This window comes from Panthera pardus, unplaced genomic scaffold (assembly GCF_024362965.1).
Source record: "Panthera pardus isolate Hobbes unplaced genomic scaffold, ASM2436296v1 HiC_scaffold_16, whole genome shotgun sequence".
Classification (NCBI taxonomy): Eukaryota; Metazoa; Chordata; class Mammalia; order Carnivora; family Felidae; genus Panthera; species Panthera pardus.
The window spans coordinates 81,282,410-81,308,618 of NW_026526721.1; the positions used below are offsets into that span (position 1 = coordinate 81,282,410).

Below are 26,209 nucleotides of genomic sequence, written 5' to 3' on the forward strand. Positions count from 1 at the left end.
ACTTTAGTTACCTCTGAGGGAGCAAGAGAAGTTTGGGAGAAGAGAGGAATATATATGGTATATTGGAGGTAAAGGTAACAGAGCTTTTTTAAAACTGGGCTATAGGGAAATGTAATATGTTTTCTACATAGTTATTCGATAAACCCTACAGATATTTTATAAACATTGTGTATCTACTCAATATTTAATAAGCATATTTTATAAGAGCCCTACTTTGTCCAAAAGTAGATAGTGAATGCATGTGCTGTCCCTGTAATAGTATGAAGTACATGGAATGGTAGGGAACAGAAAGCATGAAATTCTACAGAACACTGCAGGTCAGGCCCTGAATCTTTCACAAAGGCCCTACAGACTCACACATGAGTGCAACAATAAGAGATTTGAAAGCTAGACAGTAATTAAAATTAAAACAAAATTTAATATGCTATCATTTTATGAGGCACCATATACACAAATTTTAACATTAACTAAAATATGGATTTAAAGAATCAGGACCGAATAAACTGCCAGCCTGTGGATGAATAACTCCTCTTGCTATTTTCTAAACAGTCAACATTTCATTGTGTATTTAGACCACACAAAAGACATTTACAGAATCACAATACTTTAATTCATCATGTATATCCAGCAAATGTTTGCTTAGTCAAATGCCTGTCTGTTTGTCAATGTCATTTAAGGGCAGGTTTATAAAGCTTCAAGAGCAAGAACTGGGTCTGTTTCAACTGATATGACTCCCAAGGAAAGCACAATGAAAACATTTTAAGAATTCTGTCTGTCCTCTGTCTCCTTTTATTTTAAGGACTAGACAGTGAAAAGCCATTTTTCTAAGCAGTGGATATTTTGCCAATATAAAAGTGATATAAGCACTTAACCTCCAATAGATACACTTAACCTCCAAATTAATTAAATTTATTATTTTTTATTTGAAATATAAAAGAAATCCAGTTTGAACTCTCCCTTAAAAAAAAAAAAAAACAACTAGCAGCAGATAGGTTAATGTTTACACAAAGCCAATTTTTTTCTCTTTGTTTTTTTTTTTTTCCTTTAAAGTTTAATGGGTGAATGACCTTGCTGGAATTCCCCGTCAGTTCTGGAGTATCTGTTTGGAAATTTCAAATAGAAACTACTTTCACATGATACATTCGAATGGTATGCCAAGTGGTATCTGTCTCTGCACCTTCAACCTGGACGTTATATAACAGATGAATCAATAAACTTTACACAAAATGAAAGGCTTCTTTTTCTCCTTATGCTATTTAAGAAAAGATCACTTAAACGTGTTTGGCGTTATATATTTATAGAGCCAGTTACACATAGAAAACCTTCACATATTTACCCTGTTCAAGAAAATTGCCCTTGATACAGCTTCAAGTTATCTAAGACAGACCAGTTTTTAAGCATGTCAAACACTGAACATTTCAGGCTGAAATGAGAATCTGAGCCAAGAATTAATTCCTGTTAACTAGTAAACATTAGTTATACAAGTAGAATATCTTAAAATCTAGATAATATAAGTCATTTTTATTTTGCTTTATTTTGGAATTTCTTAAAATACTTACTTTCACTGAGAGGGAGTTATCTCAGATTTATTGTGTAAGGCTTTGGACACGCTGCCTTTTCCAGTGTGTGGCAATTATGAAACTAACTCGAAACCACCAATAATCAATAGGGTCATAAGTAACAGTGGGGATGATTTAGAACAGAAACAAAAGACTTCCCCAACAAAAATTTTCCCCACACCTCTTAGTTTCACCCTTGGCTCTTCTCTCTCTCATTTTCAGAAGATGAAAGTACATTAAATGTTGCCTAGGATTTTAGCCCAGTCATCTATCCTGCTGTCAAAAATTGGTTCAGGATAGATAAAAATGAAACATTTCACAATCTGAGTTTCTATAGAACTTGTCAGTGTCTCAGAAGTCGAGATGAAGGGTAGAGTGAATGGGGAAAGACTATCAGGGAAAGTTCAGGAGAGGAATCACTGCATTTGAACATTGTCCCTAGACTATTTCTCTACCATTTTATAATAGTGCCTGGAATCTTCTCATTACAGGTTTCTTAAAGAATTTTAATCCATTAGTATGACATCACAATAGTTACAGGATAGAATGAGAAGCCATTGAATTGTTCCTCTTGCCCAAGCTCACAATGTTTCCTGTCCCTACCTACGTCTAGTTAGGAAGAACAATGAATGGGATAGTAATTCAATGTCTAACTGTGGCCCTGATTTTTCAGAGGAAGTTGGAATAAAAATGTGATGGCGAGAGGCAGGGAAGAAAGAAAACTTAATCAAATTTAATGCTCTCAAGCATTCCCCCTTCCATCTCCACGTCCCTATTCCCATCTAGTTAGCAAAAACGAAAAAAAAAAAACAAAAACTTTTGCTATTAGTTTAGAAATATTAGTTATGTAACATAAACAATTCATAATTATTTCCTAACCTTTACATTCCAAAATGCTTTCTTTAAAAGTGGTGCAGGGGCGCCTGGGTGGCTCAGTCGGTTAAGCGGCCGACTTCAGCTCAGGTCATGACCTCTCGGTCCGTGAGTTCAAGCCCTGCGTCGGGCTCTGTGCTGACAGCTCAGAGCCTGGAGCCTGTTTCAGATTCTGTGTCTCCCTCTCTCTGATCCTCCCCTGTTCATGCTCTGTCTCTCCCTGTCTCAAAAATAAATAAAACTTAAAAAAAAAAAAAAAAAGTGGTGCAGTATAGGGACACCTGGGTGGCTCAGTCGGCTAAGTATCTGACTCTAATTTCAGCTCAGGTCATGATCTCACAGTTGTGAGGTTGGGCTCTGCACTGGGCGTGAAGCCTGCTTAAGATTCTCTCTTTCTCCCTCTCCCTCTGCTCCTCTCCACTCATGCTCTCTTTCTTTCTCAAAATAAAAATAAAAAATAAAATAAATAAAAGACGCAATGCAATATGGACAGATGTCTTAAAGCATATTAGTAAAAACAACGCATCTCAGGCAAGGGAGGGGATTTTAAGAACACCTTTTATGATTTTTAATATATTTGGGCACACATATATTTATAACCAAAAAGATTCCAATAAGGTTATTTTCATTTTGGAAAATAAAAAATATAAGCCATTCAATGCAAAGATTTTTATGTGATGTTACCTACCAAACAGTAAACTCTTAAATGTAAAAACAAGTGTTTTGGCTTCTAGGATATAGTTTCATTTTCACAAATTATGGAAAGTATATTCAGAGCCCTTTGTTGTCGTTGTTGTTGTTCAGAGCTTTCTCTTCTTGACCTCCTTTGTCCTAATGACTCCCATATTGATGTATTCTGCTCAGACCTCTTTTTTCTTCTATGGTTAGTCTTGAAATTTCTTAATCAAAAACAGTAATAGCTAATGTATATTAAGCCAGACATTGTTCTGAACACTTTACCTAATCAATTTAATCTTTACAACAACCCTGGGAGATACTTCCAGTTTAAAAACATACTGTTATCCCCACTTTACAGATTAGCATCTGGAAACAGAGGTGGTTAATACCCCATTTGCAACAGGGCAGAGTAGCAAAATTTGTGTTTTAAATAATTTGCTTGTCTTTTCCTTTTCCTTTGTTGTTGTTGTTTTTTTTAAATCTCTTTAGGAAGTATTCCCAAAGGAATGATACATGGAGAAAAAGGGTATGTGATTTTGTTATTTTCATTATGTATCTCCATGTTTTTTTCCCAGGATTTTTCTAATGCAGTGATTCTCAACTTATTGTCTCTGGACCAGCAGCATCACCATTACATGGGAACTTGTTAGAAATGCAAATTATCTATCAGGTCCCATCCATCCCTACTAAATCAGAAACTCTAGGGTAAGGCCTACCAATATGTTTTTGTTTACACACACACGCACCTAATTTTTGTTAAATTACTCCTCTGGAGTGATTCTGATGCATATTAAAGTTTGAGAACCATTGTTCTAAAGGGTAATATAGCCATCGGTTATGCAAAAGATCCCATTTGGCCACATATTTAATGTACTGAGGTGTAACTGCCTATCTTTTACTAACTTTATTGCATCTCTTGGAAAGGGGCACTCATTTCCACAAATATTTATTAAGCATCTACTATGTGCTTGAGAATGAGTGCTTGAAGAGCTAACCGTCTAGTTGGACAAGGAGAAATGTATTTTTTATTATTTTTTTAAATGTTTATTTATTTTTGCGAGAGACAGTGTAAGTAAGGGGAAGGACAGAGAGAAAGGGGGACAGAGGATCCAAAACAGGCTTTGCATTGATAGCAGCAAGCCTGATGCAGGGCTCAAACCCATGAACCGTGAGATCATGACCTGAGCTAGAGTTGGAGGCTCAAGTGACTGAGCCACCCAGGCGCCCCTACAGGGAGAAATTTAATAATTACAATGCCAGGTAGTAATTCAGTGACAGAGATGCACTGATGCTGAGGGGAAGTAAACTGTAGTAGGTTATGTCTTGATCTCTTAGGAATTGCTGTACTCTACCGCGCCATTTGAGAAACGTTATTTTATGCCAGTATATCCTACCCCTCACCCAGGGCCCATGCCCCAAATCAGGGCATTACCATAGCAGCACTCACTGTTATACAGTGATTAACAAACTCAGCAAGGTAGTTCCTCCGTGGTTAGAATCCAGAGCCTGTGTAGAGAAAGGAGCCAGTGTCTAGAGTTCCTAAGAGTCTAAAGAGCTTTCCTATTCTACTCCACAGGTAACTTGACAATAATTCACCCTTTTCCCACCACTATCTCATGTTTTTCATGATTGTGTCAGATAGTTTCCAAAATATAAAAACTTTCAAATACCCTCTGTACCCTTCCAAGTTCACATTCTCCTCCATAATACTTTAATCACTATTCTGAATCTAGTGTTTATCAACCCCCCCAAAGTACTATTTTTCATCTTTATGAAAATGTATAAGGTGCTTTTGAAACTTATTTTACTTAACATTCCTTTTTGAGATTGATCCCTGTTGAGGTAAGAAGCTCTATAATGCATTGGTGAATTTATGCCATTGAATGAATAGCCCAGCAAAGTTTATTCATCCATTTTCCTCTTGATAGATGTTTGGGCTATTTCTTTTTTTCTTTCTCTTTTAAAATAGTGATGCAATAAGGGCATCTGGGTGGCACAGTCTATTAAGCGTCCGACTTCAGCTCAGGTCATGATCTCATGATCTCATGGTAAAGGGGTTTGAGCCCCATGTTGGGCTCTGCACTGACAGCATGGAGCCTGCTGGGGATTCTCTGTCTCCAGCCTCCCTCTGCCCCTCCCCTGCTTGCACACATGCATGTGCTCTCTCCCAGAAATAAATAAGCATTTAAAAAATAAAACAGTGATGCAATGAACATTTTAATAGATCACTTCAGCAAATATGAAGGGCCACCACATTTTTAAAAAATGTGTCTGAATCTTCTTTCCCCTTTTTTATAGTTTATATTTCTCTGCTAAAATTCTTCATCTGTTCATGCATATGTCCTGCCTTTTCCACTAGATTCTTTAACGTACTAGTCACAATTAAAGTTCCTGTCTGATAGTTCCAACATGAATCATCTCTGGTGCTGGGTCTGTCTGTTGCTTTGTATCTTAAAAATACATATATTTTAAATATATTTCATATATTTTTAAATTTTTGATTTAATGCCACACACTGACTACAGAATAACCATACAAACTAGGGAAAAGAATAGTAACTCTTGGAAAAATGTGCATGCTTATTCTTCTGTCCTGCAACCAGGTAAACTGAAATTCCAAAGAGACATAATCTAGTCAGTAGGTGAGCTGGTTTTATTGTTGCTATAGTTACTTTCTGTGCCTCTTCCTCCAGCAGTGGGCAACAGCTACTTTGTGCTTAGTGTGGACCCCAGGATACTCACGTTTTATTCAGTGTTCCTGCTCCACACTCAGCTTTCAGTGGTCACTGCATGTCTGTGCCACAGAAGGGGTTCTTTCTCTGCATCCTTGCCCCTTCTGAAGAGATAGACTGCTGTTGTTTGTTACTCATTGTTAAGTGTATTCGTTCTCTTGGTCTGGACTCAGTCTTAGGCAGGCCCTATACGTCTATGCCTCAGGTATAGACACCCCCAACCCCCCGTGGCAGTGAAACTCTGCCTTGTATCTATAAGGGAACACTGCAAAAACCCCTCCAGCACGCCAGACCCCATACTAACCACAAGTAGTAGCAGCAGCTAATGGTGGAGAGTTTCCTGTACCTCCCAGTGCAGAAAGCTTTTGCTTCTACCTTACCCTCAGAAGCAATGAATCTTTGCCTGGACCCTGAAAAACAAAGTTTCCTGTCCCTTCCCCAGTGGCTTAAGATTTTTGCTTCACACAAGAAAATTATTGGTGGGGCACCTGGGTGACTCAGTCGGTTAAGCATCTGACTTTGGCTCAGGTCATGATCTTGTGTGAGTTCAAGCCCTGGATCGGGCTCTGTGCTGACAGGGTAAGATGGCTAAATAGGAAGCCCCAGATCTAGTTGTCCCAATGAGACACTAACTTAACAATATATGGTCTAAAAGGCCTGTATGTGGCCTCCAAAAACCAGTTAAGAAGTTGTAGTACCCCGGAAAAACTCAAACCCAAGAACAGCCACATTGAATGGGTAAGAAAGCCATTTCATTTCACCTGTTGTAGCCCTTCCCCCAAGGTGGTACACTTCTGTGTGATCAGAAGTAAACACCCAATCCACAGCAACTCCATCAGAATGAGAAGAACAGAACATTCCAAATATTCGAAAGACTGCCTGAGAGACTGGTTTGTCTCATCTGACTTGGAACGCTGAGGCATACTTTGGATGGATGCCTTGGGGTCACTGGAAATGGGAGAACACAGAGTTGAGCTCTTGCACCAGAAAGCCTACAATACCACAGATGAACATCAGAGCGAACAAAAGATTACCAACTCCTGAAAAAGCAACTGGAGAACCTTTCTAACTGGCACGCAAACAAGCCCAGAGAAGATGCATACCCATGCCAAGTTTGAGAAGTCTCCAGAATCTTTAGTTGGCTGACTGATGAAAGTCTCCCTGTGTATGAAGCCAGTCCATAGAACCGAGAGAGGTAGCTGTTTTTTCAAATGCACAAATCCCAGCAAAATTCCCTGAAAAAACAGAAACGTGGCCCAAAGTCAAGGGAACAAAATAAATCTTCAGAAACTGATCCTGAAGGGATGGAAGTGCATGAATTACCTGACAAAAAATGCAAAACAATCATCTTAAAGATGTTCACTGTGCTAAAAGAGAGCATGGTCAAATAAAAGAAATTAGGAAAATGATGCATGAACAAAATGAGAACACCAACAAAGACAGAAACAGAAATTCTAGAGCAGAAGAAAACGAATGGGAAAATCCCCAAATATGTGGAAATTAAACAACACACTCTTAACCACGGTCAAAGAAAAAAAATCACATAAGAAATTAGAAAACACTTTGAGACAAATGAAAACAGAAACACAACATACCAAAATTTATAGGGGGCAACAAAAGCAGTATTAAGAATGGAGCTTATAGCAGTAAATGCCTACATTTAAGAAGAAAAAAGAAAGAAAGAAAGAAAGGAAGGAAGAAAGAAATAAAGAAAGATTAAAAGTTAAAAAAAATAAAGAAGAAAAAAGATCTCAAATCAATAACCTAACTTAAAGAACTAGAAAAAGAACAAACTAAACCCAATTAGCAGAAGGAAGGAAATAATAAAAATTAGTGCAGTAATAAACAAAATTTGGAAAAAATTTAAAAATCAACAAAATGAAAGGCTGATTTTTAAAAAGATCAACAAAATTGACAAGTCTTAGCTTCATGAAGAAAAATAAAAAAAGAGAAAATTCAAACAAAAATCCAAAGTGGAAGAGGAAATACTACAACTGATACTGCAGAAATAAAAAAATCAGAGAGTACTATGAGCAACTATCAACTGTGTACCAACATGTCTCCTCATATTCTTTTTTTTTTTTTTGAGAAACATGGAACATAAATGAGTTTTCAAAAATACACATTTTCATTATTTCTCTAAGTCTAATGTTGGTTCAGTTCTCCTCTTTCAATCCTGAAAAGCAGGGCAGAACAGAAGATTTTATTTCAAAAAGTACTGTTTATGTCCAGGTCAAAGATAGAAAGGAGAAAGGTAAAAAAGAAGAAAAAATCAAATAAGAGCACATTTTGCCAGTGGAACCCCACCTAGCTAAATATTCTCATCTTTTGCTTCAAAATACCAGCCTTGTTTAACAAAGTACTGCAGTTAACTGAAAGGCTTGCAGTCTACACTCACACACATCCCCTGTTTATCTCTGACCTACAGTGATCTCCACAATTCTCAGACTCAGTTTTAAATGGCAAAAAGACAAAACAGAATTGGGAAAGTATACATCACATGAACACAAAGGCATGTACTCTATGATGTCCCATTTAACTTCACACACACACAAATACACACACACATGCACGCACATACACACCAGGTAACTTTCATTTTGGTTACTATATCGGTGAAAGATTTCTTGAAGTCTAATTCATCTGCTTTACTCCCAATCCTTCACCTCAATTCAATTGTTAATTATATAAAAGTCTATTTCTTTTTTTCAAGTTTTATTGATATAATTAACATACATAACCTTGCATTGGTTAAAGTGTAGGGCAATCATTTGATACATGTATATACTGCAGAATGAAAACTCTTTTTTTTTTTTTTAAGTTTATTTATTTTGAGAGAGAAAGAGTGTGAGTGGGGGAGGGGCAGGGAGAGGAGGAGACAGAATTCCAAGCAGGCTCTGCATTGTCAGGGCAGAGCCCTACACAGGGCTCCAACCCACAAACTGCGAGATCATGACCTGAGCTGAAGTCGGACTTTTAACCGACTGAGCCACCCAGGCGCCCATGAAAAATCAATTTCTAAGTTGCCAATTCTCTACCTCAAGAGGAAGGAGGCCATAACCACTGGAATCTCATACTATCTCATGATTAGAGTCAGAGAAACTAGAATAATTAATGTCCTGGTAGGTTTCTTTGACAGTGGACTTTCAAAATTATTCCATTACTAAGTTTGAATCAACCTTGGAAATGTCCTGCACACAATATAAGCATGGTGGCCATGACTGTCATCTCTCAGATGTAGCAGAGGCTTTATTATGGATAGACTGTTCATGTTTTATACCAGTGGAGAATTTCCTAATACAGATAGCAAGTTCTTTCTAGGAGAGTAATTTCATGGGAGCACCTGGGTGGCTCAGTCAGGTAAGCATCTGGCTCTTGATTTTGGCTCAGGCCAAGATCTCATAGTCAAGCCCCGAGTTTGGCTCTTCACTGACAGCATGGAGCCTACTTGGGATTCTCTCTCCCTCTCTCTGCCCCTCCTGGATTCATGTGTGTGTTCTCTCTCTCTCTCTCTCTCAAAATAAATAAATAATACATTTTTAAAAGAAGAGTAATTTCATGACTTCCTATTGTTAAATCAAGTAGGTTTTCTGGGTTTCTATGTATGACCCCAATGTCTGTGACCTGTGCCACAGAACAAAGTTCATTATTCCAGTCCAATGATCATTTCTGATCAAGTTAAATTCTTTAATAAGCCAAATTTACAACTTGCCTCTTGTTCTGGGTGCTGGGGAGAAACAATGCTGAATAGTGTGTCAGTCAGAGGTAAGTACCATGGAGAAAAATAAAGCAGGGAAGGGGAAGAGAAATGTCATGGGGTGGTGATGAGTTTACAATTTTAAATAAGACGGTCAGAGAGGGACTTATTGAGGGGACAAACCGTGACGTGAAGGAACTGAAGATGAGAGATTAAACCCACAAAGATATCTAAGGCAAGAGCATTTCAGGCACAGGGAATATCAAGTACCAAGTTCCCAAGGCAGAACAGAGATTTGTGTTTCTGAGGGTCAGCTAGGAGACCAGAGTGGCTGGGGCTGACCATCAGATGATCGAGAGATAAGGGGAGAGCAAAGGCAGCTCAGGTAAGGCCCTGGAGACCATCATAAAGACTCTGGCTTATAAATGGAATGAGATGAGAAGCAACTGGAAGGTTCTGAAGAGAAGAAATTACATAAATTAGAAGAATGTACAGTATCTGAAATATCTAAATGAAAAGAGTGGTAGCTGTGGGAAGCATTAGTCTGCAAATATTTACTGAATCCATACTATTTACTAGGATTTTCCTAGGCACAGAGCCCAACACAGGGCTTGAACCCACAAATCTTGAGATTATGATGTGAGTCAAAGTCAGATGCTTAACCGACTGAGCCACCCAGGTACCCCTAGAGTTGTGTTTTTTGAAGATGACTCAAAAGAAATTAGAGTTGTATTTTTAGAAGATGACTCTAGGGGCACCTGGGCGGCTCAGTCGGTTGAGCCTCCGACTTCGGCTCAGGTCATGATCTCTCAGTTCGTGAGTTCGAGCCCCGCGTCCGACTCTGTGCTGACAGCTCAGAGCCTGGAGCCTGCTTCGGATTCTGTGACTCCCTCTCTCTCTGCCCCTCCCCTGCTTGTGCTCTGTCCCTCTCTCTCAAAAATGAATAAACGTAAAAAAAATTTTTTTTTAAAGATGACTCTAAAAGCAATGAGATTAGAGGAGTAAGGAGTGTGTACAGCAGGCCAATCAGCTATTAAAGAAGTGAGGGCAAAGATAATGGAGGTGTAAATAAGTGTAGTGGATGTGGGAACAGAAAGATGTGGAGAGTTTGAAAGACACTTAGGAGGGAGAAAAGACAGAATATGATGATGGATTAAATTCCTGAGAGTTGAGGAAGAAAGTCAAGAATGGCTGAGGTTGCCTACTTTTCTTGACTTTTTGTGTAGATAGATCCTATCTCCTTCACAGAGAGAATATAGATACCGATGTGATTCCTTCTGCAGAGGAGGAATAAGAAAAAGCTGATCATATATGCTAATAAGCCTATATGCCATTGCTGCCAATTGTTATACACAAATTGCACAAGTTATGCAATTTGTTGTTTCCACTGATGTATGAAACTTGGCTATGACTGTTCAGCAAAATAAAGCAGCTGGATTCTACATCTTAAATCTTCTGATAAATATTCATGTTGCTAGTATTATATAGATTTATATAATACAAATTATATACATGATTTAAGCACATTTACATTATACATGCTTACAAAGCAGGAACATCAATGTTTTCTACAGCATTCCATCAAAGCTTAAGTAAATAATCCCAAGGCACCAAATATAAATTTTCAGTACACTATAGCACTAAAGACTTAGTTCTTTAAAAGTCACCTTATTCCTACCAATGCTGTCACCAAAAAAGTGGATTATCTGTTTTTAGGAAAAGTTGAATAATACTGGTGACTTACTTAAGTCATTAAAGATAAATTTAGTCACTCAAAGAAAGACAACTTGACATTTTCTCTTTTAGAGACCATCAAACTCCTAGTCGTGCTAACTATATTCTCTATAGCCTGTCTGCCTGGAGTCCTCAAACAATTTTAACCTAAATAGGAGCTTTTTGTTTTCCATTAGGCCAAGAAGACAAAAGCAAAAGATTTTTAAAAGAAAATACATTTGATACAATCTTTCTACTAGTATGAGGTTGAACCAACCTTAAATGTTTTTAACATTTAAGAGTTGATGTGTCAGAGTTGATGGTATTAGAATATTAAATAAAATACCCAGAAGGCCTAGAGGCTTTCTTTGTGCTCTGAAATGAAAAAAAATCTCATTAATTAGGCTAAAAATCAGAGTGATATTAATCGTCAATTCCTTTGTCACAAATAGCAGTAGTATGAAGTAAAAAAGAAACGGTGTCCTAAGAATCCAAATGGGTAGAAAAGCATTAATGCTAAAATAAGACACCTGGATCAGCGACTACAACTCATAGGAAAAAAATGCATTTTATTTACGACGAAGTACACAAATACAAATACACACACATTCACACATACATATTACTGTACTCTTACTGTGTGGGATGCAGGGTGAAATTTTTTGCTCTACGTTCCTTCACTTAACAAAAATGCTGGTCACAACTTAGTAGGCAAATGCTGTGAGCTACGAATGTATTACAACACATAACTGCTCTAGAGGAATATAAATGCTAACTTACAATTTTAGGGAAATTTACAGTTTTCTTCCTTCTTAGAATTAGCCTGCAAGAGTACTCTGAGTACTCAGTGAAAACAAAAATTAACATAGCCTTGTTCCCATGTATGTATCCTGGATGTGATGTCCACTTTCAATGTGCTTAAATCATCTACATTCCCAGGCCCAAGACCTGAGGGAATGACTTGTAACAGGACTCTATGCCCATACTGCACATTTATATAAAAGTCCTTTTTATATACATTATTTCATTTGACCCTCACAACAACCCTGGAAGGTAGGCAGGGAAGATATTATCAGATTTACTTTACAGATGAAATTAAGGTTGAGAGGGTATGTGACTTTCCCAGTTACAAAATATCTAGTAAGAGGCAGAGAATAAGCATCATTAACTTTTAGGTCAAGGGCTCTTCTCTCTAAGCCACTGACAATATAATCTGACCTCAAATATTTTTACCACTTCACTCTCACTGCTTTTTGTTGATTCAGGTTTTTATAGGCTACAACAAAAGACCTGATTCTAAACTTATCATGCCCAGTTTATGCTTCTCTACTGATGAAAACTATGGCCACTGGACATATATTCCTTTGGAAGGCACTGTTCCTTGGCTCCAATCTGAAGGAACATAAGCAATATGAAAGACCGTAAAGGCCAAGGAAATTGAAGAGAAATCAGAGGAAAGGATATAAAATGGAATGCTTTGGTGGATTTTAGTCCCTGTAAGCTTTTACTTTTGTAAGAGGATTCAATGAAGAGCTTTAATGCAGATGAAACTTGAGGCTTTTGAAGAGGATCTAAGTCTTGATGAAGTTATTCAAACTCAAATCTTGAATGCATAATGATGGAGGGCCCCACGGTCTTCAAAAATGTGTACTTGATGTTTAAAACACACACACACACACACACACACACACACACACACACACACACACACACAAATTCTACTAGCAAGCCTAATCAATTTTTTTAAGGGTTCTGAAAAGCTTTAACTCTTTGGCCAATAATTAGACTACCAGATACCATGCTGAAAGAATAGAAAGAGAAAACCCCAGTGAAATAAAGAAAAAGAAAAGGAAACAAAGATTTTAAGAGATATAGTATACAGAATGGCTAAATATGCTCACTGGTTTATCTAATTAATATTCTTCAAATTGCAGAAATCAAACTTCTTATAGAACCAACCGGGGCTGTAGTCAGATAAACTGACTTAATGATAATTTCCTGAATCTCTCTGATCACTAGCCATGGTATTCGATAGTCTAAAACAGCTTTTGATCTTTGAAAGCATGGCCAAAATATTTGTTGGAAGAGACAGCATAAAATAAGGTTGCTTTTGTGGGGTACAGAAAGAAACTGAACTAGGAATATTATGGTTTGAAAATATTTAACAAGGGAGAAAAGACAACACCATACAGTGGAAAAATTCAGACCAGTTTGCAGGTTTTAATGAAAAACATATAGTAAATCTCACGGACTACCTTAGTGCTCATTGTTTCTTTTTATTTTATGTCCTCCTATAAACCTGCCTTTTTTCCAAGAAAACTTTTAAGCTTTTAAAAATTAACAATAATAATAGCAACTAATATATACTGATTCTATACTTTGTGCTGGGCACTACTCTAAGAATTTTATGTAGATTAATTTATTTAACCCTCACAACAATCTTATGAATTTGATAATTGTGTTATCCTCAATTTACAAAGGAAGAAACTGAGGCACACAAAAATTAAGAAAATCTGGTAGTTTACCTGGCTGATAAATAGTGGAATTAGGATTCAAACTCAGGCCCTCTGTCTCAAGACTATCAACCTATACCCACTAATATAAAATTGGTTTCAGTGCAACAAAATCGACCAAGACTAAGGCTTTCTTCAAATCAGCATTCTGCCATGTCACAATCTTTCACTGCATGTTCTGATTAGAAAGGATAGTGACTAATTTCAGTTTCCAAACAGGAGTAATGTAGAATCAGTTTCAGCAGTCACTACTCCAAAGTGACATTCTGCAGGAATGTCAAAGGACTTTAAAAATAACATACCACTAAAATATTAATAATGGTAGGGGATTATAGGTGATTATTTCTCTTTTGGTGATATATAAATATAAATATATATATATATGTGTATATTTATATCACCCCAAAATGTATTTCTGTATTCTAGTTTTTGTCAAGTGGACATGGGTCACTTGTATAATAAAATAAAGGCTGTTACACATGTCATCACCATTATTAGCATGGATATATATTGAACTTACAATAGCACTTGGCCCACTCACAATTTGCTGCTTCTAGCATACTGTGGGGTAAGATACCAGTTAATTAAGCCTATTAGAACTATCTTCTAAAAAAAAAGTCAATAAACTGACTAAGGACCTAAGAAAAAGCCTATGGGTTTTGCATCTTAAAATTTGGCAAGTCAGGTAATTTTTAAATTTACTTCCTGGTTTAGGTAAGTTGAGATTAGTGGATAAGTGATCGGTGGATAAGTTAGCTATCAGTATTTAATGACAGGGATGATACGGGCACCTGGGTGGCTCAGTTGGTTAAGCGTCCGACTTTGGCTCAGGTCATGATCTCGCCGTTCCTGAGTTCAAGCCCTGCATTGGGCTCTGTGCTGACAGCTTGCAGCCTGGAGCCTATTTCAGATTCTGTGTCTCCCTCTCTCTCTCTGCCCTTGCCCTGCTTGCGCTCTGTCTCTCTGTCTCTCTCTCAAAAATAAATAAATATTTAAAAAAACTTTAAAGACAGGGATGATAGAATGTATACTCATACTGTGATAAATACTTCATTGCAGTATAAAAAGAAATTGTTAGGATTTGAAAGGAACCTTTATAATAATCTAGTACAATCTCCCATACAATGAGAATCCCCTATACAACAGTCCTGATGTTCAATGTTCAATCTCTGCTTAAGCAGCCCTAATGACCTCAAGTTCACTGCCTCTAGACACAATCTGCTCCCCTGCTGACTAGTTTCCTACCTTTATTTGGCCTCAAACAACAGACAAGTATGCTTCCTAGCCTACAGTTTCTCCAACTCTTCCAAAGTCTTCTATTTTCTGAACAAAATGGTCCAGTCCCCTCCATCTAGATCACCACAGTTATCCTTTTACATAATCACAAAACTGATTAAAAACAATTCTTGTGTTCTTCAAGGTATAAATAACAATGAAATCAGGTTCTGTAGAATAATGTCTTGTTAGTTAGTGGATCTAGTTCATCCATCTTGGTCATACACAATTGGAAAGGTAGTAAAGACTTATGGTCCGAGCTCAAATTCAGATTGAACAGCCATATATTTTTGAGTGCTCCTTTCTTTTCTCTTCCCCAAAACAATACCACAGAACAGAATCTTAAGACATACCTTCATCCATAATCTTACATGTAGCTAGATTTTAATTTTCTCTCAGGCTTCTATCTACCTTGCCATCACTTGAACTTGTGAATGATCTTAAAACATCCCAAATTCTTTAAGTTGCTCTCATAATCATGAATTAGCCCACGACAGGCCCAGCTCTGAGGTCTTAAAATTCTGACTTTTTCTCCTGTGCTAACTGGGTATCTTTCTATCCAGAACTTCTGGTTTTACAGAAAATTGTATATACATTATATACATTATTATTGTATATATTATACATTTATATACATTTTATATACATTATGTGTAAAATAAAATATATATGCATTTTATAAATCCATATCTATATGCATAGACAAACACATATACATGTATCTTCCCCAATTCTATGTTATCTACATGTAACTTTCCTGTTCACGTGCTCCTTTCTTTCTATGTGTTACCTTTACCATATCCATCTTGACTCTGGAAAACACAGTCTACCCTTGGATTCAATTCATTGCAAGAAAAGGAGTCCAACTCTAGGCATCCTGCCCAATGATTTCCACTTTGTGGCTTGTAGTGATTAATCTCATTGACCTCAAGAAGCAAAGCATCATTTAACTTAAAGGATTATATGCAAAATACTCTGCCAAAGTATGTATAAAACACCTAACATACCATAATCTGTTCTATTGCATTAATCATGACTCAGTCCCCCTGATAAGTGGCCTTCATTTTGATTTCATGAAATACACAATCAGTGGTATCATAGAGGTATGTATCTTACAAAGCCTATTCTTAAGCAAGTTTCAAATAAAATCCCTTTACTAATGAAATGAAGATTATTATATCTTTAAATTTCTTGTATTCACCTATTACTATTCCAAATTTCCCACAATGAAACTGTGGAAAGACAAAGATGGCTAGAGAAGTAAATGTCACGAGAAATTTTTGCTGAGTCCCATGACAAATAATCAGTCACTTCAAACTATTCTTTGTGGTTTACTGATTGTGCTAACAGAGAGAATAAGCCATTCTTTGAAATGTTTTAAACCAGCTCTAAACATCAAGACAAAGTAAAAGAATAACTAAGATTTGTTTAAAGAGTAGAGTCCTTCAATTGCAATTCAAATAAAACAAAGTCCATCACATTCAGTAATACTGAGAGGCTCAGAAGAACCATGCCTATATAATGCAAACCTAGCTTGCAAACAAAGGTAACATCCATATTACCTAGTGAGGTCAGCAACATGCTATAAATTCTATGTGAGTATAAATTCAAGATTAAAAGCCTATAATAATATCATCAAACCTTCCATGCAGCTCTGACAAAATGTTACCTCACTTAGGCAACCCTACTCCCTCTGAATGATGCAAATAATTATAAGGACAAAAGTCATAGGAATAGTTGTTGGCTCCCATAATTCTTAAATTAGGCTGAAGCCTTGTCATTTGTTTGTTCTTTAGTATTATAAAAACATGTTCATAATTGAAAATTCAATCCACCAAAAAGAGTACACAGAAAAAAATATGTCATCTTCCTACTGTAAACCTATAGTCCCATTTACCAGGAGTACCTGTCAATAGTTTCTCACATAGATTTAAAGAAATTTTACATGTATATGTATAAATGTATGCTTTTAAAAACACAAAGTGAAAACATACTATACAAAGAGTTCTATATCGTTTTTTTCTCAGTTAACAATATATCTTAGAGGTTTTGCCATATCTCTGCCTATGAATTTGCTTCGTTCATTCTAAGAGCTACAAAGTACTACGTTGCATGAAGGCATTTATTTAACCAGACCTCTGCTGAGGGATGTTTAGGTTATTCCTACTTTGCTTTTTTAATTTTAAATAATATGGTAATGATACCTTTATATACAAATTTTTGTATGCAAGCACAAATATATATGAAAGATGAACTCCTAGAAGTACTGGCTGGTTTTGGAATTGAGCAAATTCTAAAAAAGCAGTCAGTGTGTCTACAAAGGAGACCAGGAAAAACTATAAGTTTAATGCTTAGTGATTAAAAGATGCTGAACATGATCACAAAGTTAGAAGTTAAGGATTTGAAAGTTAAACTCCTAAGCTAGGAAAGGTGAAATAGGAAAAAAAACAGAAAGCTGACCCCTGGGACAGAAAGATAAAAGGCCTGTAGAATGAATCATGTAAGAGATTTTTTTTTTAAAGGAAAAAAAAATAGCATAAATAAAGCAGGATAAAGGGTGAAAAAAAAGAACTTTTTTTTTTTTTTTTTTACTTTTCTCGCTTTAACCTAACATATAAAGTAAAATTGGCCAAAAGATTTGGTACATATATTATTACAGAGCCAAACTTGGATGTGAGATGATTTAAATGACTATCTGAGGCCCTATTGCTACAGGGTATCCCCAGGTTGATATATTCTATCAGGCCCTAATGTGCTGAGGGATCTCCCAAAAAAAAAGAGGGTAGAGCAGTAATCTTCCAGGAATAATATAACTTGCCAATCTCTTTAATTTCTGATCAATTTTATAGGGAATGGTAATAATTGCCTCATATATACAGAACAAACTTCTCTCTGGAAGGTCTAGATTAAAACATAATTTGAAGAGACTCATTCTACATTTTCCAAACACAATCCTACAATTACCTAGACCGATCCAAGGCTGTTCTATTTCTCACCTAACATAAAACATAGTCAACAACTTACCTTTCCCAAAGTGCTAGGATTTGAATGCCACAATACAAATTGATTCATGTTTTTGTCCAATAATGGTCGGTGGATTTCTTTAAATGAAGTCCATGTTAGAGTCCATTGATATCAGTGTTCTGCAAAACTGAAACCTCAAGAACGTCAATGCACATACTTAAGTTACCACTTGGACACTAACTTACTATGAATAATAGTTGTGATAGTTATTATTATGAATATAGACATTTAGATATGCAAAATCAGTGAATATGACCTTGGACAGCAGAGTGAGGTGGCAAAACTATATTTTCAAGTAAGACATTACTATTAACAAAATCTAGAGGATCTCAAAACAGTGCTTTGTACCAAATTTATATGTATTCTAAAGGTGGCACCATAGTGAGAACATGTAAAGATGGTAATGATTTGGATACCAACACTTTCCAGAAATTGGGAAAACAAGTTTTAAAGGCAGGCAAACTTTTTAAATTTAAATGACTATAAAAATGTATTTACATGTCTACTTTCTAGGTTTTTTCAACCTATTTTTAAAAATATCTTGAATTTCTTTTTTACGATTTTATTTTTAAGTAATCTCTACATCTAACACAGGGCTCAAACCCACAACCCTGAGATCAAGTCACATGCTCCACTGACCGAGGCAGCCAGGTGCCCCTTGGATTTTTAAATCTAAAAATGCTTACTAGTTTCTTCTCTGTAAAAACAAACAAAGGCATACATTCAGGTTTTCCTATTCCATTATATCCAGTCTAAAAAGATTCTAGAACCTCTTAGGAGCTACATTAGACAGCACAAAGCCCATAAACACAATCACTGCATCCAGATAATGATTCATGCCCAGATCCCATTACACTGCCTGATGTGTCCGTCCTCCACACTTTTTCTCATTTGACAATCGAAACCAATCTGGTTACAGCATCTGTTCTTTAGGTCTGTGCCCATTCTTCATCACATTTAAGACACCTAAACAAATATTTTATAGAGAAGACAATTTAATCTCCTGGGAGTCATTCTTTTGGATGCCTCCTACAACTGTGTGTAAGGAGTTGATGTTATGTGAACACACCAGGTGAAATCTCTGACTGGACTTTTATAAATTAATATTTTCATCTTTGTTATGAAATAATTCTTATTTACCTCTCAAATGTAAGAAGTACCCCAATATAAGAAAGAAAACATGGAAAAAACAGAAAGTAAGTTACATTGCTGAAAAGAAAGCACTTATATCACTAATTAAAAGCTCCGTGCTACACCTGCAGCTTACCGTTTGATGGCCACCTCCCCCACCTACCCCATTACCTGGAAGTTCTTCCCAGAAAAGTAAAAGAATCTGAAAGAAGCTAAATTAGTCGCCTTATCCTCCACTCCCACCATCGAAAATATTAAGACAAATATTTCTAAATTGCAATAACCCCACAAAACAACAATCGTGTTCTGAATACTCCTTCAGCATCCTCGTAACTCACAGGCTAGCAAACTAAATTGGAGTCACTTCCACACTCAGGTAGAGATCCTGAAGTTCGGGAGAAGTTCTCCCTTCTCAGTGAGAATCTGGTTCGTGCGTTCATATTAAATTATTCATTCATCCAACAACATCTAAAGAATGCCCAATAGTGGCAAGGCATTGTCCTGGATTAAGAGGTGAAGTACCTGTCCCCTATTAACAGAACGGAGGCGGGGGTCGGAGTGAGTAAGAAATGAACTCTAGATCTGCTCATCTCAATGCCCAGGCTCCACCTCTAACCCCAGAGCGCCAAGGCTCAGGAGCTCATGAACCCCCGGCGATGACCAATTCCTGAAGTCTCAACCTGTATTTCCTCGACGACCTGGGTCCTCACAACCCGGTTCCCAAAGTTCCTCGCACCCCTGTCTCCCCGGGCAGTCCCACGGCAAGGAGCTTTTCTTCCAGCCTAACGCAAGCCACCTCTCCCTGCCCAAACTGGGGCCTGCAGCAAGCTAGGCCGCCAACCTCAACTTCCACCCCTGACCCCGTCCAAGTTTGGCCCGCAGGTTACCTGCCCCGGATCCAAGGTTCCAGGATGACCACAGACGCTCCGCCCCTCCCATCGCGACGCCCTCCACCACCAGGGACCGCCTCCAGGGCGTAACTTCCTGTGCATCACTTCCGCCCGAAATTCCGCTAGGCCAGGTAGTCCCGCTCAGCGCCCAACCTCGCTAGATGTCACTTCCGATTTCTTCCTCGGTTTCCCCCGGATCCCAAAGCGCTCCTGATCCTATTTATCGGGTTCTCTTGCGGCCAGCTTTTTTAAACGGTTGTATAATCCAGCTCGGAGAAGTTCATTTTTTGTTTTTCAGACTTCTTTGCCAGCTTCTGCAGGCTTCTGAAGTTTCTTATGCTCCCTCTGTGTCTTGAACACAGATTGTTGTGATTTTTCCGATTTCTCTGCGCCGTGGAGTGCTTGGGAGTGTGGGCAGCTGTGCTGCCAAGTTCCGAATGCTGCCTCTCACTTGTAAGAGTGTTAACCTTGGCAAGTCACTTAACCTTTCTGTGCCCGTTTTTTTGTGAAACAGAGATGATCCTCGTACCTGGAACATGGAGGGGGTGTATTTCTTGAGATTATACATGTAAAACTCTGGCTCAATGAAGGCTTAACCATTAGAAGCACTCTCTTGTTTCCTGTTGGAACATGTAAGTAGTTAGGAAAGCTGGAACCGATTTTCCTGTTATCTGTTGTATCCTCAGCATGTAATCAAGTGATTAATGATACTTGGTACCTTCCTCTGAACTGTGAGCTCCTCCAAAGGTGGAATTTTGTATAGGAACATACTTCAGCCCTATTTGAAATCACCTACCTGCTTGGTTATTATGCTAGATACTGGGAGAAAGGTGAATAAAACCCAGGTTCTTCCCTCAAAAATATGGAGATAATAAATTGTGGAAGAAAGAAAGTTAACCTAGGAAAAAACTGGAGATCAGTTGAGGTGAGAATTTATCCTCACAACAAAAACCTCACAGAATGTTAGAAGTGAAAAGAACTTTAATTTAGTTGACCTCTTGATGTTACAAGTAAGGAAAACTGGATCCAAAGAAGCAACTGACTAAGAGTCACACAATTAATGGCAGGGCTAGGACTAGAAGTGGAGTCTCAAAATCCTCACTACCTTCCTCCATTTCCCAAATCTGCCTCAAGGTGTTAATTAGGTAAAAGCAGGTTCACTTTCAAGACCTTCACTCTTAAGTGAAAAGGACTAGGAAAATCCCAGTCCAGGAGAGACAGGAGCAATGTAACCTAGCAGATGTCACATGATTCTGAAGGAGCAATGTAACCTAGCAGATATCACATGGTTCTGATGATCATCTATCTGAATGTTCTGGTCTGGCACTGCTGAGTTCATTTCAAACACAGTCCCCTCTCGCCTGGCATATTTCTTATATTTACCCAGAACTGAGGGATGAAGCATCCACTCCTGTGAGTTCTATCTTGTTTTAATTGGCTGGATAAGAATAAGTAACTGATCCAAGCAGTAACCAAAGGTTAACAGAAAGATTGTGAATGCATTGCCAATGATTTAACAAAATTTTATTTAGACTTCTTTATTGCTAGGAATTTCTCTTAAATATTTAATCTTTGTTCTAGGAATATTGACAAAGCTAGCATGGTATTATTATTGAAATGTCAGTAATAAGTCTATGTTCCAAATAATCAGGTAATTCCATAGACCCATAGAATAATGTAATTGGTGTGGATGAAATTTAAAGTTTTTTCCAACTCAATCACTTAAAAAAGTCAATGACATTTTTAGTGTATCCATGGACCATAGGTATTAAATAATCTACTGAAAATCACAGTTAGCCAGTGGCAGTCAATAGAGAACTGATCAGAATCTAGAATGACTAGTTCTGACTAGAATCTAGAACTGACTAGTTCTAGAATCTAAGCCTCTTGATTCCATTCATTCATTTATTCATTCATTCAGGAGAGACACCATGCCAGGCATTGGGATACAAATATGAATAAAATAATCTGCCTTCAAGGAACTTCCTATCTGGTGTGGGAGGCAGAACTTATTTTTCTTAAGATTTTATTTTTTTTAATATAATTTATTGTCAAATTGGCTTCCATATAACACCCAGTGCTCATCCCAACAAGTGCCCTCCATTAAGTAATCGCTACATCCAACATGGAGCTCGAACTTACAACTTTGAAATCAAAAGCCACATGGTCTACTGACTGAGTCATCTGGGCACCCCAGAGAGGCAGAACTTTTAATGGAAAAAATAATTCAGTGTTAATATTATCATAGGTTCATCTAGTTCCTTCTTTCAATCAAAATAATTTTGCCCTTTTGCTACCAAAATACTATAACTTGATAAAAATAAATGCAAAAAAAATATGTTTTAATTATATTTAAAATCTTTCAAAGCACATTTTTAAGAGTTTGAAACAATCACAATTCACATTGGTCTTAGAGTCAACATTTGGGTTCTAAGCCTACATCTGCTATTAACTAGCCACGTGAACTTAGACAAATCACTTCATTTCTCTGGGCCTCAAATTCCTCTTTAAGGTCCTTCCTGGAGTAAACATTTTCTTGTTTTGTGTAGTAGAAAACAATGTGTATTTCCCACTGTGACTACTAGGTGAGATGCTTTCTCTTCCTCCTTCCCTCCCTCCCTCTTCCTTTCATTCCTTCCTTTCTCTCTCTCCCACCTTCCCTCTGTCCATCTCTCTCTCTCTTCCTTTCTCTCTCTATCTCTTCCTCTCTTCCTTCCTTCCTTCCTTCCTTCCTTCCTTCCTTCCTTCCTTCCTTCATCTGATGAAGACATCGTTACACTGCCTATCTGAACAACCATGTATATGGGTAACAACTGAATATCCCAAGACTTTGGGAGATAACAGGCCTTTAAATGTTTGTTGAATGAGTGAAAGAATGAATAGATTTTAGGATTATTTCTGGGCCCTTTATCCCTACTATTACCGCCTTTTCTTCTATTAAAATACTCTTTTGAAAGATGTGGTGGTAGAAAGAGGAAGAAAAGAGACAATTGATAGGAGTTGGGTTGGACCCTGCATTGCATCTCAAAGCAAACATCAGTGTGCCGTGGTATTTATAGATGAAATCCTGTAGTGTCTGAGATGTATTTTAAAACAATATTGGAAGGGTTCATATGATAAAGATTAGTCATATATTGATATTTTTGAAGTTGGGTATATTGGGTTTCATTATATTCTTTCTATATTTTGTATATGCTTGAAAATTTCCACAACACAAAGTTAAAAATAAAATCATGAGTGCATTTCCCTTCCTCTAGTCAAGACCAAGTTCAAACTATCCCATGGGATCTCAGTTTGGATGCTTTAGGCTGATGTTACAGGAAACTTGTCACAGACTGTTTTTGAGTAGACACTGATATGAAGATGGGGATTTTTATTAGGAAAGGGCAGGAGCAGGGTTTGTCTGAGGAAGATGTTGAACTGCTATTCAGGTCAAAGGAATCTTCAGCCTACTTGGGAGAGAGCTGTAGAGTGAGTGATGCCCATCAGAGTATCCTGTGGCAGGTTGAAATGGCCCTTTGTATTGGATGCTGTCTGCCTCAGGAAGGGTATAATTTCAAGCAAGGCAGCTCTCTGCAGCTGAGATAGACCCCAGAGAATCTGAAAGCTGGGGCCTGCCTGCTGGCCATACTCCCTGGAACTGTGCAGCAAGTCCTTCCTTGAAAGGGAATCTGGGCAGCACATCTTTGAGGCTTACACAAAACATAGCAAAACATTGCTTAAACATAGGGGATGTGTTGACTTCTGTCAGTGGATTGTCATGGCAGTCATCAGGGTTAGTTGTTCCAGCAACTCAGTGATATCATTCAGGACCCATCCTTCTTCCCCTCTCTACTCTGCCTTCAGTAGCATCTGCTTCAGCTTAAGACCAGCTTCTCTCGACATGGCAAAATGACTATAGCAGCTCATCTCACATCTACATATTGCACACACTCTCAGAGGGGATGGATATGCATTCAGTAATTCCAAGGTGATTCTCAGGCTAGAAAAGAGCAAAAATATACATTCATTTCTAGACTTGACACTCTACAATACTTATCTTTTCAACTGTAGAGCTTTACACTACTCACCATTAAATGTCATGCTGTTACAAACTCACCCTAGAATTCTGTATCAGGATAGGCAGGGTACTGCTGCAGGAAATAAACAATATCTTTAAACAACGCAAATTAATTTCTTAAATATGCTAAAGGATTAGTCTGGGTTTGCAGAGGGACTCAGCTCATTGTAGTCACTGGCAAACCTAGACCAGTTGAACAACCACTGTTGAATGTTGCCAGTAGCAAAGCCGAAGGAAAAAAGAGTCTGGTGAAGCACTATTGACTTAATGCTTCACGTTTTATTGGCTACAGTAATGTCACATGACCTCACTTCAAGTGGGCAGGGAAGTGCACTCCTACCATGGGTAGCAAGGGGTGAAAACTAGACTGTTTCTGAACAGCAGTGATGACCAGTACAAAGCCAGCTCTGTATTTTACATCTCACTGACACGAACTCATCTAGAATCCAACTCTGATAATTTGTGAATAAAATATAAAGCAGTAGGAAAATTCCTCAACAGTTTCTTTCATTTAATTCTATTTAATTCTATTTTAATGTGAGCAATTATAGATGTATATATGAAATTATTCTGACATTATTAGTTGCTCAGTTTGGAAAGTGGTTCAAGGTAGACTCAAGTCAAGAACAGTGCAGGGGCACCTGGGTGGCTCAGTTGGTTAAGTGTCTGACTCTTGGTTTCAGCTCAGCTCATGATCTCATGATTGAACCCTGAGCTGGGCTCCATGCTGACAGTGCAGAGTCTGCTTGAAATTCTCTCTCTCCCTTTTTCTCTGTCCTTCCCCTGCTTGTGCATGCACTCCCTCTCAAAATAAATAAATAAATTTTAAGAAAAAAAGCTTCCCAGAGAATTTTAATGCACATCCTTGGTTAAGAAAGTCTCATGAGGGAAATTTATGGTAGTCCACTGCACCGTTCTTTTTTCTTTTTAATTTTAATATTTATTTATTTATTTTGAGAGAGAGAGAAAGAGAGAGAATCCCAAGCAGACAGCATGGAACTTGGTGTGGGGGCTCCAATTCACAAACCATGAGATCATGTCCTGAGCAGAGATCAAGAGTGAGCAGAGATCAAGAATCAGACGCGTAACCAACTGAGTCAACCAGGAACCCCTCTCTTTTTTAAACTATTGGGTCTGCCCAGAATCAGAACCTCCCAGAGTGAGTGCCAGATGTGTGTATTTTCTAGGTGAAGGAGATTAAAAGTTCAATTATCTTTTTTTTTAAGTTTATTTATTCATTTTGAGAGAGAGAGCACTCACATGCAAGTAGGGGAGGGGGAGAGAGAGAGAGAGAGAGAGAGAGAGAGAGAGAGAGAGAGAGAATCCCAAGCAGGCTCCGCACTGACAGCCCCAGTGTGGGGCTCTAACTCATAAACCAGGAGAGCATGACCTGGGCTAAAGTTGAATGCTTAAACTGACTGAGCCACCCAGATGCCCCCAAAAGTTCACTTATCTTGATGAGCACTGAGTAATATATGGAACTGGTAAGTCACTATATTGTGTACCTGAAATGAATATAACACTGTATGTTAACTACACTGGAATTTAAAATTTTTAAAATATTTTTAAAAGGCCATATGTTTAGAACAACAAAACAAAACTGGGAAAGGATATTTTCCCACGTGTCCACAGTGTTATTTCTCATTGATAAAATTACAGATGATTTTCTTCTTTTTGTCAGCCTACATTTTCTACAGTATTTTCAAAATGCTAGCTTCCTCCTCCCCCTTCCTGAGTTAAGATCTACTGTCCCATAATACTATGAAGAAAGCAGTATGAAGACAGGTACCATATCTGTTTTTGCTCACATTGCATTAGCAGTGCCTTGTTTGTATAACTGGTCAATAAAATTATGATTGGTTAGATATTCATAAAACATAGTTACACACAACCCACAGCATGTCCACAAGGATTCCATTTTCTCACCTTGTTCAATTTCTCTAGGAATTTCAAAACAACATTTCTCTGACCCTCTGATATATCAATCCTTACAAAACTGAAAGAAAATTAATTTGGCATATCTTGTTCTGAGTGAACATTATATATTTTTGATAATCACCACTTC

The 26,209-nt window shown here is 37.6% G+C and overlaps 1 protein-coding gene across 7 annotated transcripts in view; it reads right to left on the reverse strand.

Annotated features, from left to right (window-relative positions):
* The window catches only part of MAP3K13 (mitogen-activated protein kinase kinase kinase 13), a 169,163-nt gene extending 148,970 nt beyond the window's left edge, over nt 1-20,193 (reverse strand). For 3 of the 7 annotated variants that reach the window (XM_053903564.1, XM_053903565.1, XM_019463402.2), the window contains exons 1-2: nt 19,875-20,060; nt 18,064-18,190 (exon numbers count right to left, since the gene is read on the reverse strand). The gene's annotated coding sequence lies outside the window, so the exon portion shown is untranslated. Of the gene's footprint in view, nt 1-6,944; nt 7,077-18,063; nt 18,198-19,874; nt 20,061-20,081 lie in introns of those variants that run through there. The other 4 variants (XM_053903562.1, XM_019463399.2, XM_019463400.2 and 1 more) reach the window with 4 other exon arrangements.
* Between the last annotated feature and the right edge of the window lie 6,016 nt (nt 20,194-26,209).